The 15,337-nt window shown below is 30.3% G+C and overlaps 1 protein-coding gene across 5 annotated transcripts in view; it reads left to right on the top strand.

The window, feature by feature from the left end:
- The window catches only part of LOC129941964 (soluble guanylate cyclase 88E), an 88,522-nt gene that overhangs the window by 48,338 nt on the left and 24,847 nt on the right, over positions 1-15,337 (top strand). For 4 of the 5 annotated variants that reach the window (XM_056050748.1, XM_056050745.1, XM_056050749.1 and 1 more), the window contains exon 2: positions 5,691-5,921. The gene's annotated coding sequence lies outside the window, so the exon portion shown is untranslated. Of the gene's footprint in view, positions 1-5,690; positions 5,922-11,340; positions 11,554-15,337 lie in introns of all 5 variants that reach the window. The other variant, XM_056050746.1, reaches the window with a different exon arrangement.

The raw sequence follows: 15,337 nt of genomic DNA, 5'->3' as shown, positions 1-15,337 counted from the left end.
TGAAACTATCGTAACAAAAAACATCTTTGTACAAATGATTTCGTCAAATCTGATCTCCCGTACTAAACTTTACAAAAAAAATTGCATTGAGAATCATAAAGATGTTTGAGAAAAGACCAGATTTTAAAAATTCTGCAGAAATATTGCAACAAATGAATTGCTTTCGAAATTTCATTGTTAATCCTGGAATACATTTTTTACTAGCAATCTACGGTGATTCAAAATCCGAATTTTTGATAAACAACTACTGACAATCCAAATGTGAAATTTTCATTACTTCCACCTACTTTTTCATTCTTCTGAAGATGATGAAGGAATTTTCCAGTATTCCTTATTTCCTTTTTAACAAAAAAAAAACTCTTATTAGCAGAGGTCGGATTTCGATGCAAATGCATAATTTACTTTGGAATGGCATTGAATCGTTGGCGCATATTTTTGCACATACAAATATATTATTGTCAGCACTAAAATTCAATTTAACAATTTCGGCTGTTCAATGTCATTTTTTGCTTATACATTTCAAAATTCAAACTTAAACGGGTAGCTATTTAAGGCAGATCGAATTACAATAAAATTGTGTTTATGTCAACAGGTAAGGATTTTCAATTAAAGAAAAAAAAATAAAACGTTTATTTAATTGCGAAAATATGTGTCGGAAAATTCAGAGGTGTTCAAAACAGACAGCAGCATTTTGTTTTGAAAAATATGCTACCAAGGAATTGCATTCCACAAACAATTTCTAGTGGATCAGCACATCAAAAGTAAAAAAAACACGTCGAACTTTATGGACGAATATCTAAAACTTCACTTCAACAACTCTTTTTATTACCCAGCAAAGGTATAGTAAATTATTCTTCGGTTTATGTGAATCGTTCGTTGCTGACGACATCCCTTTAGAAAAACTTAACAACACATATTTAAAAGATTTTGTTTTTAAAGTACACAAAAGAAATTATACCCGATGTATCTACAATAAAAAAAACTATTTTGACAAAGTGTTTACTCGTGTTTTCGAGTTTCCATTGATGAAACCATTCATATAGAGGGTCGATTATAGCAAATGGAGTTGTAGGTTTCTTAAATCAAGATGAGGATATTAGCAAAAAAAATTGGCCATTGTTATTAAGCTACAAAAAACATACCACGCTGCAATCGCTCGAGCTTCAAACGAATCTATTAACCTTTTTGGAGAACATATTGACAAAAAATAAAAGCCTTCTGTTTTAAGCAGATGCAGCTAACTATATGGTGAAAACAGCACACACACGGAAAATATTGTATCCAAAAATAATTCATGTCACCTGCCAGGTTCGTGGACTTCACAGAGTTGCAAAAGAAATAAGATCTAATTTCAAAGATCAATACCTTTATGACAATTGTATCAAATGAGAACATTTTTTAAAAAAGCTCCGTCACGAGTAGAAGCGATTAAAGAACAATATCCGGAAACTGCTCTTCCACCTCAGCCCTTTATAACAAGATGGGGAACATGGTTAAATGCAGTGCTGTATTATGGAAAGTATTTTGAACAGTGTCAGAGTCAGTGAATTTGATGATATAAATAAGCTTTTATTATATTTCGTGCATATTTCGTATTTTTTAGAGCATGAGAATCCGGGTGCTACTTAATAGATATTTTTACGGGAGAAACCATGTAAGAAAAACGCGTCATAATATAGTAGATTTAGAAAAATGCAAAAGCAATTTTTTCTGGAAAGATTTCACTATAAACAGTTTGTATCATAACCTCTGAGCAATTTATCGCGAAATACTTGCCAAAAACTGATTTTCTTGGTCTGTTGGACTTTATACCTTATTTAGTCGGCACGATATCAATGTCGATTTTTGACATTCCATAACAACGTTTGAAAAAAGGTGAATACAAAAATCCAGCGGAACAAATTTGTAGCCTGCATTAAAGGTGGTTAAAAGTAAATAAATGAGTAAATTTCTTTCAAAACCACAAGAGGTAACAATTTAACTAAAACTGTATTTTAGGGGAAAGGAATATTATTGTAATAATCATAGTGCACCTGGCCCTAATTCATATAAAAGAGAGTGTAGGTCTAGTCAATAAGGATATCGTCCGTACTAGTATTGTCGAGTTCGTCGGGTTCCTCGTTGGTGGTTCGTTGTTGAACCAATAAACAATCTTTCAACTTCGATGAACTGGCGGGCACTGTCGGTACAAATGCGACTGGTGTTGGGGCTTACGTATGCTTGTTATTTAATTTGCTTGCTTATTAATTTTTAAATAAAAACCCCGCAAAAATAACAATCAGAAATAGGCTGCGATGCGACCCACACTGATAACTTCCCATCCCGTCTGTTGTTTTGTCTTGCTTAAAAGTTATTCTGTTAAGAAAGGTATTGCATTATGATGAAATAGTTTGATTTCAAAATCTATTTTAGATTTTTAATCGAAAACCAATTTTAAATAATTTTAGTAGCATTTCCTTTAAGTTTTTTTTTCTTATATAAACAAATACAAATTAGAAAAATTAAATTCATTTGAAGTCAATATATTCTATTATACACGATATATCTAGAACCAAACATACATTTTTACTAATTTTGCGTACCATTTTTTTGTAGATTTTAATTTTTTATGACAAAACTGGCTGTTGGATTGCCGAAAACAATATTTTCTATGAGATAAAAATAGTTTGAAGCCAATTTTTCTTAACTTTGAAAAGAATGTTGAAAATAATCTTTCTTATAAGATAGAATTGGTTTTAAGGCATAATCTGTAATTTTTGAACATATATTTTAGTCGAAAATTACTTCATCTTCACTCTATACCAACTCTTATTAACGTTTTGTTTAAGATTTTTTTAAAAACGTCAACTTATAATTGAATGATATATTGAACAATATTTTTTTTAAGATATGTACATATGTTTTAAGTTTTTCAAAAGATGTTATAGGTAGTCGAAACATTTATTTGTAGTCGATATCTGCGCTTGTTCTTAAGCTATGGATAAAGAAAAAAGATTCCCGAACGTACGCACACACCCATGCACATGTATCTCTCTAAATACCTTTTATTTCGACTCTTGAAACGTCGATAAATGTCAAAATTTTCAATTAAACAAATTGGACCAATTACAATAACTTCCTATGGGAAGTTAATATGTCCCTAATTTTAAGATGTTATTAATTTACCTTCAATAACGTATTCACAGGTATTTTTATTACAAACGAAATAATAATAGCTGGCACTTCGCGAATTTCATGTCGACAGTGAGTCCCGTGGCAAAATGTGGCGAAAGATGGTATTTTCTTTGTTATAACAATGTATGTTACCTTTTTTTAAGAACTTTTTTTTGCACACAGCAACAAACTCTCCAATTTTATAAAAATATTGCAGTGGGGAGTTTGGAAGTTGAAAAAGGAATACTTTTTTTCATTGGTCGGTACTTATTCATCGAAAGAAGAAAAAATTGAAAAATTTTTCAATTTAGGATGGAGTTGAGGTTGCTTAACCGTCAAGGGCGAACGCATGTAGGGGTTTTGGGGTTGTACTAGTTTTTGAAACGATCTCACGGCCACTTATGACACATTTAAATATCAAAACATCGAAAAATTGTTCGGTTTAATTATATTACTTTTAACTGTAAATTAAAAAAAAAAAAACTTAAAACTTAACTTTTTTCACCACTTGAATTGTGACACAAGAATATATCAAATCAAAAACCGCAACCCTATTTGCCTTTGTCGCGTTTTTTCCATATTTTTCAAGAACAAGAATCAAATTAATAATAAAAGTTACGTGATGTCTCCTAAATTCAATATTTTTAAACATTTTAACCCCGTCTCAATTTGAACTGGAGTCTAAATGAACAATTAAGTTAGACAAACCTGCTACTCATAAAGAATTTGCCAGTTCTGTTTAGTTAAAAACAAGTTTAAGGCATATTCTATTACAATTTTGAAAAATTTCACTTAAACCTATACAAAATGGCTTGTAGAGGGTAACAAAATAAATTGCGTAAGCTTTAGATCTAAAATCTCTGGAACCCTTTAAACTATTTTGTTTGCTGTAGAACAATTTTATGAAGGCGGTGGTTTTAAAACTTGGAGAGATATTACCAAACATTTCATTGAATTTCGATCTATGTATAATATTTCGAAGGTCAATCATAAACTTGACATTTTTTTTTTCTCGAATGGATACCTTTCATACAAATCGTACTCATCTACTCGTATTTCAAAGGAGTCCAATAGGGTGAAGTAGAGCTTTCCTTTGTTGTTAGTTGGTAGCATTCCAACATCCAGCAAAATATCGAAAGTCGTTTGACATTCAAATTTTTGATTTTAAATTTTCAAATACGAGTAAAATGTCTCGTAACTTAATTTACTCAATCAGTTTTTTATTTTTGACGTAGAAACAGCTTGAACATAGTTTTCGTCGTGTTTATTTTTAGACTCCAGATTATCATTTTGAAATGGGTTTAAATTGTCTATGAAATACATTAACTGAAGTTAAATTTAGCAAGATAAAATCAGAACTTATCGAGGAGCATGACCCTATGTCTTCGGTCTAAAGGTTAGGAACTCATTCAAAATCATTATTTTTAGTATTTTCAATTCAATTTTGACAGTTTCAAAAGTCAATTCAGCAATCTACGGTAAATTTGAATATGCGAAAACAAACAAAAGAGAACTGTGAAAATAGAAAAAAGAAAAATCTCACCTCATCTCTTTGTTTCTGTAACTCACATGTTCATGTGTATATTCATGTACAGTAAGTTCTCGAAAGAAAGCAAAATGTGCCAATTTCCAGAGAGGTCCTAAAAACAAAGGCGTGCTCATTGGATTAAAAAACTAAAGAAAGGCCCGGATCTTTTAATGCGAGCAATGGTTGGATGATAAATTTTAAGAAAAGACGCGGAATTGGCCTGTTGAAAATTTTTGGAGAAAAACTTTCAAACAAACCGCAGCTTGTAGATCTATTCTTGATTAAATTTGAGGAAAAGGTCACAGATCTCGATTGACTCCAAATCAAATTTATAACGCCAATGAGTCTGGGTTATTCTACCGACTTATTTCTAACGGAACCCTTGTAGCTTTTAAGAAATCGACAGCTCCTGGCCGAAAGACAAGCAAAGAAAGAATCACGTTTCTCGTCTTCATAAACGCTTGGAAGTTTTTTTTTCAAAAGAAAATTCGAATCGTCTGAAAAACAAACCGATATATGTATATTTAAAGTTTTATTTATTTTTTTTTTTCTTAACTTGGCCTCTTTTCACAAAATACAAATATTTTTGTATTGCTCCAAAAGAATACTCCAATAAAAAAGTTATTTCATTTCCTTTTTAAGTTTTCTCAAAAACCAACGAACCTATTCAAAAATACTTTTTTTCATTACGCAAGTTAAAATAATTAAAAAGCGCTCTGAATCACACTGCAAAGCAATATCAGTTCCGAAATGGAGATTCCAGGTATTTCAATTTTTTGGGAAGAGTTCTTTCTTAAATTATGAGATGTCTTATGATGCGTGCTGTATTGATTTTAAGTGAAATTGCTAGATATATAAAAATGTAATTTATTTAATTAGTTAAAAATGCACTACAATGAAGTTTTTATTTTCGGTTTTGGTCTAAAGTAATTAAATTACTACTTTTTCTTTTAAAGTTTAACCAAATAACCCTTTTTATTATTAATTTCTTTTGTTTTTATACTTTCAGGAAGCAAATAACGTAATGCAACGTATGTTTTTGAATAAGCAACTCTTCAGTCATACTTGCATCCCAGTCTTCGTTTCGAACAAACAAAATTGGTGAAAACTTAATGGTCGAAAGTTGTTGTTAAGCTAAGTACTCTTCATTAATCTTTGTAAACAGCGTAGCCTTAAAATTTGCAAGTTGGATTGAAATCAGTAGGTGGTTGAGAGCTGGACAAGGAATATGAGGAATAAGGTATGTTGTTAAAATTATAAATAGAACACTATGGAACATATTGCCTTCAAAATAAATGAGTTCACCTAAAAACGTAAAAATCCGATAATGATAATGAGTTGTCCTCATACAATTTTATTTACAAGCTATTCCTTATTCTTGATTATATCTTGATTTTGGCACCCCGTGGCGGCCTATTTGTTTTGGTGGGATCTGTCAAATCTTTTGTTTATTATTCAGTTGGTTATGTCAAATCCTCATGGCAAGTTACATGATTGAACAGCACGTTTAAATGATAAAGCTTTTTTATCAAAATGAGTGTTCGTTAACGCAAACGTTGCTATTTTACAGTAGACGTGGTGGCCCTTCACAGTCGTTTCTTTTATGTTTGGTGGCCAAATTTGAGACGACCGGTTCAGTAAACAATCAAACAATCGGCACTTGAGCCTACATTCCTACAAGATCCAACTGACCCAGGAGCTCAAAGTTCATGACCATAGACAAAGCCGTTTGTTCGCTGACTGAGCTTCAAATCGTATGGAAGAGGAACCCAATTTTAGGCGAAAAATCATCTTCATTGACGAGGCGCATTTTTAGATCAATGACTGTGTTAACAAGCAAAATTGCAGTATATGGGACGACACCAACCCACGCGAAGCTAACCAGGTGATAATGCAATCTCAAAAAGATGCTGGGATGCGACCCACACTGATAACTTCCCATCCTGTCTGTCGATTTGCCTTGCTTAAAAGTACATATAGTACTATTGTACTCGTATCAATTTTTACCAAATTTGCGTACTATTTATTGTAGATTTTATTTTCTATGAAAAAACGGACTATTAGATTTTTAAATAAAAATTACTGAATATCGAAAACAATATTTTCTGTGAAATAAAATAATTTTGCAGCAAATATTTTAAATTTTTTAAAAGCTATTTGAGTCGAAAGTAAATTTTTACCAAGTTTTAGTATTGTTTTTTTTTAGAGTTTTATTTTTTTGAAAAAAATTGAAAAAAAAAAACTGTCAATTCGATTTTTTTCAAAATTTTATCGAATGTTGAAAACAATATTTCTTATAAGATGAAATTAGTTTAAGGCTAATATTTAAAATTTTTGAAAAGATATTAGAGTCGAAAATCAATTTTTACCAACTTTTGTTAATTTTTTTAGGTTTTTAATTTTTTGTATAAAAACTGTCAGTTCAATTTTTTAAAAGTAGTTTAAAGCCAATATCTACAATTTTTGAAAAGATATTTGAATCGATACAAATTTTTACCAACTTTGAGTAATGTTTTTTTTAGATTTTATTTTTTTACAAAAAAATTTTTCTCAAAATTTTATCAGATTTCAAAAACATTATTCTTCGTTGCACAAAATTGTTTTGGAGATGAAATCATATTTTGCTCGTAAAATTTTGGAGGTGACAAATTTTTGTTTCAGTGTTTTTGATTTATAAAAAAAAAACGTTAAATGGATTTTTTTTAAATATACTTCTTTGATATCACATTACAATATATTATATAAAATTTAATTCAAGTCTCTAGCGTTTTTGGTTCGTAAGATATTTAGGGTTAACCAAAATTTTCACCTTTTTTTCAAACTCCTAAGGTAAAAAAGCCACCCTAGCATTTTGCTTGAGAGCTCTTTCTGCCTTATTATCTGTATAACAAAATTTATTTGAAATCGATATCTCTTCCGGTTCTTGAGTTATGGACGACGAAAAAAATGTCGCGAACGTACGGACGTACGAACGAACATACACACTCACGCACAGACATCTTTCCAAAAATCTTTTATTTCGACTCTAGTGATCTTGAAACGTCGAGAAAAGTAAAAATTTTCAATTTGACAAATCGGAGCCATAAAAATAACTTCCTATGGGAAATTAAAAAGTTACCGTTTGGTGTGGATTTTGGGCTGGGGCGGCGGTGTAAGTGGTTCGTCCTTTTTTGAAGACGACGTTAATGAGGCGGTCACCGTCAACATCGAGCGCTTCATAACGATGATAACTAATTTCTAATGGGCCAAATTGAACTATATAGACCTAGACATGTTCCAGTAAGACGGCCGGTGGCGCGGCGGCGCTAAGTGCCACACAGCAAACGCTCTTATCGAAAAACCCTATATTTACAATATATGTACATTTAAAATACATTTTATTAGCTAAACATAATAAATGATAAGACTCATTTTGACTTGGATATAGCTTCCTAAATCAACTTGCCTTAGTTTTTCATAAAGGATATCTCCCTCTTGAAAAAAAAGGTTGGAATTTTTCGTGCTCAACATTTTGTGATTATTTTATTACTTTAATGTTACATTCAATATTGAACTTCATAGAGCCGAGATTAATGATATTTTATGTCTGCAATTAAGGCTAAAAAACGGGCGGTGGGGGTACTACAGACCCTGGCCATATTATTAGCCGCACTTTAGATATTATGCAAAATCTTAATTTCCATCTATTTTAATTAGGTTTTCGAATATTGTAATATATTCAAATTATATGGTATGCAGAATATAAACTTCTTCCTAGAAATAAAGCAACAGATTTAAAGAATTTTTTTTAAATTAATATTTTTAGTTTTTTTGTTGTTATTTTTGTAATTTTTTTCAATACTTTGTTGAACCTCCTTTTGCTTCAATAAGAGCCTCAATACTTTACAGCATACTGCCAATACACTTGTGGGTGGTGATTCCACATGTGAATTAGTCTTTCAATAAGTTCCCGCAAGTTTAGCTACATCCCTCTTCATCAGCTCCCACACGTTTTCAATTGGGTTCATATCAGGGCTGTTTCCCGGCTAGTCCAACAGAGGGATGTTTTCTTTCCTTATACGTTTTTATAGACCGAACTGTGTGGCATGGAGCTCCATCTTGCACAAAAATGTAACTATACATCCATTCTTGAACGTTAAAAATATTGCGTATAATCTAATAATTACAAAAATTCTGCAGTGCGTTTAATATTATGGCCAGGGACTGTAGATGCCATATAGCGAATGACGCAATTAATTTAATGGCGCGCCACAATTGTTGCATAAAGTGGTCGAAATTCGAAAATTGGTTTCCACGTCTAGAATGTTATTTGAGCCAGCTGCGGCGGCCAGTAGTACCCATGGCATGACGATAAGTGAGTTGGACTGTCATGCCAGAGATCATGGGTTCGATCCCTGCCAGTGCCATCCAAAGTTTTTTTCACGGGTACTGCCTCTTACGAGGAATTAACAAATCCTCCAAGAGTCTTTGCTTCTCAAATAAGCTGTTCTTATTCGGCTCAAAACTGTAGGTCCAATCCATACCTGACAACTGTACTCGCACACAGGAATGGTTGAGAGTTGTAAATCACTAGGCCCTAGTTCTCAACGGACTGTTGCGCCACCTTATTTATTAATTATAGCTGCGACGGCTTATGTATTCCCGTAATCATTTTCAAAATAAAGTAACTAACCCTTATCTAAATTGTTCACCACAACATTAATAAAAGGGTTTTTTTTCTCAACACGTAGACACATAACAAGGAATGACGAAACCAAACTTATCTTTTTTCAAAATCAATATGTGCAGTTATTCAAGCTTTGCCTCGTTAAATCAAGAAATTATTTTTTTTAAGTTTTCAAAGTAAAAACAAGTATATTTAATATTTCATATATCCTCAATGTTGCCGAATATATTTAACAATGCAATTCATTATAACAAATGTGTTACCTTTTTTAGATAACTACAGTGGAAAAGATTTCTTCTTATTTTTGTTAAATATTTTTTTTATAATGTTTAAAAAACTAAAGTGGTTTTAAACGAATAGAGACAAAGTGTAGAAAACGACAAAATGAAAAACTTTTCAATGAATTTCTCCTAGCAATTTTTAATGTTTTTATTTTCGTATCTTGATTGTAATCACTTTTCAATTTCACGTGAAATGAAATTGCATGTTCTTCAATTCGATCGACTTTCGGAATTGCTTCGAATTTTTAGAACTCATCTATTTGTATTTTGTTTCTGAAGTAAAATGTTTGCTGTTTTGGAGATGGATGCAATATTTTTGGCAATTTTTAGTGATAAAAAGTAAGCTGAATTCAAGAGAAAAAATTAGAAGACGAATTTTGCGAGAAAAATCAAATATATTGGATTAACCTGACACAATGTAAGTGTGTCAAAATTATGTAGAATTGTTTTGATAAATAAAGTAATTTTATATTAAGCAAAGAAGAAAGGAAGAAGGAGAAGCAACGCATCGCATTTTTTCTACAGATTTCATAAATTCAATGAAGATGTTTACATCGAGGAACTTAATTCATTACTAAACATTAATAATGCAAAGCACTTGTTCATTCTTGGCGATATAAATATTGGTTTAATATCTAATACGTTTGTAGTAGATAATTACTGCTCATGGTTTAATATCGTGCATTAATGTTGCAACTAGAATAACTTCTACATCTAAAACATGTATCGATCACATTTTAGCTAGAATTGATCTTAAAAGTAATTTAACTCTTATTAGTTCAGTTGCTGCCCTTAAGATTTCTGATCATCATATGACGTCCTTATTTTTTAATTATAATGAACATGAACTATTGGAACTTAGGAAACAGAATTTGAATTGGTGAAGCTGAATTCTATTCTTCTTATGTAAAATTGGTCAAGAGTAGCTACTATTTCTGATCCTAGTCTTGCTTTTGATAATTTTTTTTTTTTTAGTTATAGTTTAAAACTAGCTAAGATTACTCCAATTTTTAAAAAAGGGTATAAAAAAAGTATTTCTAATTATAGACCTATTTCTGTTTTACCAGTTTTTCAATTTTTTTTAAAGAAGTTGTGAAATCAAGAGTGATGAGCTTTTTAGAGAGTATTTCGTTTTTCAATGATAAGCAGTTTGGGTTTAGAGCTGGAAAATCGACGGAAGATGCGCTTTAAGCCCCACTTTAGTCTAATTTATGGAAGTTTGAACCAAAACAAATTAACGTGTTATATATCGCCATAAAAAAAGTTTTCGATACAGTCGACCTTGAAATATTATAAAAAAAGTTAGAGAAAGCTGGATTCCGAGGCTTTATGCTAAAATGGTTTTGTTCTTACCTTAAAAATAGAAAACAGATTGTCAAAATAGGTGGCAACTTTAGTGAAGTAAAAAATATTAACATAGGAGTCATGTTCTGTATTAGGTCTAATATTTTTCTTATTTATATTAATAGTATATTTACCCTTAATTTGAAAGGTAATGTAGTTGGCTTTGCTGATAATATAGCGTGTGTTTATTCTAGTCCCACTTTGCTTAATTTGTTTTCAGACATTAATCATGACTTAGATTTATTAAGACATTGGTTTGGCATACATAAACTAGTTATTAGTGATAAAACAAGAATTTTCCTCTTCTTGTTCAGCATAGTTATGACTGCAAAAAGATCTAAGTAGTATCTTTTGTTTTACCTCCGCAGATATACAAGCTAATTCGTTGCTAAATAATTGCTCTTCAAACTGTTTTGTTATTGAACCAGTTACTGGTTATAAATATCTTGGAATAAACATTGACAGTAAAATGGACTGGAAAATTCACACTCAAGCATAAAACCTACTTTCAACCACTTATATCTTGTTTCATTTGGATAAACTATGTTGTAGAAAATATATGGAAACTATTTACTATATTGGTAAGTACAATCGAAACTTCAATACGGTGTAATCTGTTGGGGTGGTTGTTACAAAAATCTTTGGCAACCTCTTTTGGTAACGCAAAAAATTTAATTAGAACCATTGAAAGAAAAGAAAATATGAGCATAGCTTTCCATTGTTTGTAAACTCTGGTATTCTTCCTCTCCAACACCATTATTTTTATAAAGTTTTAAAAATATTTTTTGTGAGAAGTGGTTATCTTTTAAGTCACAATATACCAGCTAACGCCTTACGCAGTAATGATAGAAACCTTACCATTATTCCAACGCTTAATACTAATCAATTTTTTAATTTCTTTTCCTCAATAGCACCTAGACTTTTTAACTTACTGCCTTTTGAATTACGAATGCTTAACAAAAACATTAAAAAATGGCTTTTTAGCTTTGATTTATATGAAATCAATAACATTATCAGGATTCTTATCTTGTGTTTAGTTTACTTTTTTTTTCCTTCATTAATTTAAACATGTTTTTGTATATATATTTCTTCAAGTGTTCACCTCTCAACACTTCTAATGTCAAATTATGTCATATCCTTTTAAATCTTGAATTTCATTCGGTACTTTCGATTCTTGCCTTTGGCAACAGATTGCACCTTCTTATTTACCAAATGGAAAACATTTTAATATGATAATTTAATATTTGTTAAATAAATTATATTATAAATCATGTTAAGTTTATTTTGTTATGTTTAAATTTGAAATGTATTATATATTTTTTTATTCTACTTTGGTAATACGAAGAAAATAAAATAAATAAATAAAAAATAAATGTTATAATGTTCTAAAGGAAGCTATCAAGATCAATTCACAGAAAGAAAAAATGTGATTTGAATGCGTTCAAAAAATGGAACAAACCGAAATACAGAACATCCATTTGCATGTTCGAAAATCCAATTCACGATAACGAATTGTTGGACACCCAAATTCACTTTCGCAAAGTGCATTCACTATAAGTGAAATGGAGAACATGGGCATTAGAATCAAAAGTAAGGCAATACAAATTATTGCAGTTCTAGAATATTTACCTACTATGTTCTTCATAGGTATTCGCGTTCGGGATATAATTTTGTTCCTCTGAAAACTCTTGTAAAGATGTATTTTTATTTTGAAGACTATTTTTACTACGTAGAAAAAATTATTTTTCATCTCTTTTTCTCTTGTAGTTAGTTTTGTTTGTTCCGTAGTAGATGCGTATTGTAAGAAGGAATTGGAATTTTCTGGTTGGGAATTTAGCAAGTTTTTTTTTTAATTTTAAAGCGGGTACTTCTCAATAAATAATACGTGGGAAGATTCATGTACACTGAAGTTTGTTTGATTAAATTGGATTTGTCATTTTCTTTCAAAAGATACTTTCTACATTTGATTCATTCAAAAGGACTTCGAAATATTTTGGTTTGTAGTATTTATAATAATAAATTGTTTCATAAAATAAATTTGTGGGGGGGTCGGGCGGGTTTTTCCACACACTAAACATATAGATGAGGTTTCATCTGTTGCCTAACCTTTCATTTCACATTTCAAGGGCTGAAGTGACAACTTTAGTTGTAAAATTGTATCAAAGTATGGTCTAACTTTTTAATTTGTACGACTCACTACATATGAAAGCATTCCAAGATTCCAACAGTTTTCTAAACATGCCATATTCAAAAACTAAAACACAATAGTTAAGAGGGTATTTGGGTCATTTCACTCAAAAATGTAAGATATTGTTTTGAAACGTAGCTTTTTTCAAAAACAATATTTACTTTTCTTTTTTTCCATTTTCAATATTGCGAAGAACGCTACAAAAACTTAGAAACCCAGAAAATGAGAGAGGATCTGATATGAAGAATTGTCTTGATTTTTTGACGTAATTTTTTCGAATTAAATTTTCGGGAGTCTATTATTACAATCGCTATTTGTCTGCTTACTCGTAGATGAAAGAACATATTTTAATCTTAAAGGAGTCAACAAAACTTAAAAATTGTAGAGAAAAAAATGTTTGGTTCTTGAATTTAAGGATATACATAGGTGCATTTAAGTACGTAGCACTCTCAAATTACTCGTTTCAGAATCTCTTTTCACTTCAAATTCCAAGAGATTTGGAGCTTTTATATCAATAGATATGAAACGTTTATTATGTTTTTCAAATAGCCATCAGTTTAACAAAAATGTCACTTTTGCTGTCGGACATTTATATTATTGAAATTCGTGTTTAAATCTCAGTTCTCGAGCATTCAAAAGTTTTTGTATGCAATACAAAATCAATTTTGAAAAAAATAAAATGCACGACTGGGTCGCTAGAACTTACTAATGTCTTGGTAAAAGTCCGTTTAAAAATATTTATTATATTTTAAGATTTAAAAATATGTCTGCAAAATAAGTTTTTCTCAAAAATTTAAATACCATTTTATTTCTCGAAAAAACTAGATTAATTCTTTTTTTTGGAAAATATAAAGATCGGGATAAATTTTCTGTGTAGTTGTTAAGTTGCTTATAAATTTACATTTTACATGGCGATCCTCTCTGAGATATTGAGTCTTGTTAACAAAAATCTATATTTTTTTTAAATAAAAAAAATATAATAAAAATCTTGGAAACTTAAACAAAATAACGGTTTTATGAAGGGTACTCTTCTGGATCAATACCGAAATATGTCAAATTAAAAAAAAATATGGAAAGTTTCGAATTTTTGTATTAAAAAAATGAAAAAAAAAACCCTTTTTCGACTTTTATAACATCGTAATGTCATGTTGTATTAAAATCTCGACATCAAGTTTTTCACGAGTTACGAATTCTTAAGACGTAATTGAAGGCGATCAGGATTTAAAGAAAACTTATTATCAATTTGACGATCTCTTATTCAAGGTTCCTTTTTAAGAACCAGAATATTTGCTCCTTCTATTAGAAAATAATAAGCATTACTTAAGTTTTTTAGTTATTTTTGTTAGCAAACCACTTTTTAGAACATTTCGTCAAATTACTAACCAAACTTTAGATAAAATCTTTATTTATACAATTTAACTGCATAAACTTTTTGGCTCATATGAAACTGCCCCCCCCCCCCTGGATCGTCCATTGGTCAAAAGTTGATGACTTTCTGCTGCGTTATTGGAAAAGGGCTGAATTTACGATTCATATTATGTTCTTGGTCCAGTCCTCTGTTAAAAGTAGTACAATATATTTTGTTTTCATATATAAAAAATAAATAATTGAAAATATAATGATAATTCGTATCCATTAACGCAATACGTCAGTTTTCAATTCAAGGGAGTTCTTAGAAATTTAAATAAAAAAACATCTGAATATCTTATATATACATACACATGTAACATCACTTTTCTTTTGTAGAAATTGAATGCAGATCTAATAAAGTAAAGTGTAAGAACCTCTCTGGTTCTAAGATTTTTTTAATCAGAAATGCTTTCAATGAATGGTTTCTTGGTGCATTAGCTCTTTATTTATATTATTTCCTTTGGGGCCAAGTTTTCAGGAAATTGTTTGTTTTTGATATTTCCACCAAATATGCAGCATTGGAACGAACAAAATCATATCAAAAGAAAAGCACCCCATGTAAAATGTTTACATTTTTGGCACTTTGAATCATTTAAATATGACCTTAAATATTTGTTACTCAGTCTCATTTATAATAATTAAATATACATACATGCATATACGCATAGTAAATAAAATCTACATATGCATATGTATACATTTTTCAATTTTCCTCGTGAAAAATTACTGCTGTAATATTTAATATATATACATACAGAAAAGGCACA

The sequence above is a fragment of the Eupeodes corollae genome, chromosome 1, assembly GCF_945859685.1.
Source record: "Eupeodes corollae chromosome 1, idEupCoro1.1, whole genome shotgun sequence".
Lineage (NCBI taxonomy): Eukaryota > Metazoa > Arthropoda > Insecta > Diptera > Syrphidae > Eupeodes > Eupeodes corollae.
The sequence above is the reverse complement of the archived record's forward strand: the minus strand, read 5'-3'. Positions and strand labels throughout refer to the sequence as shown.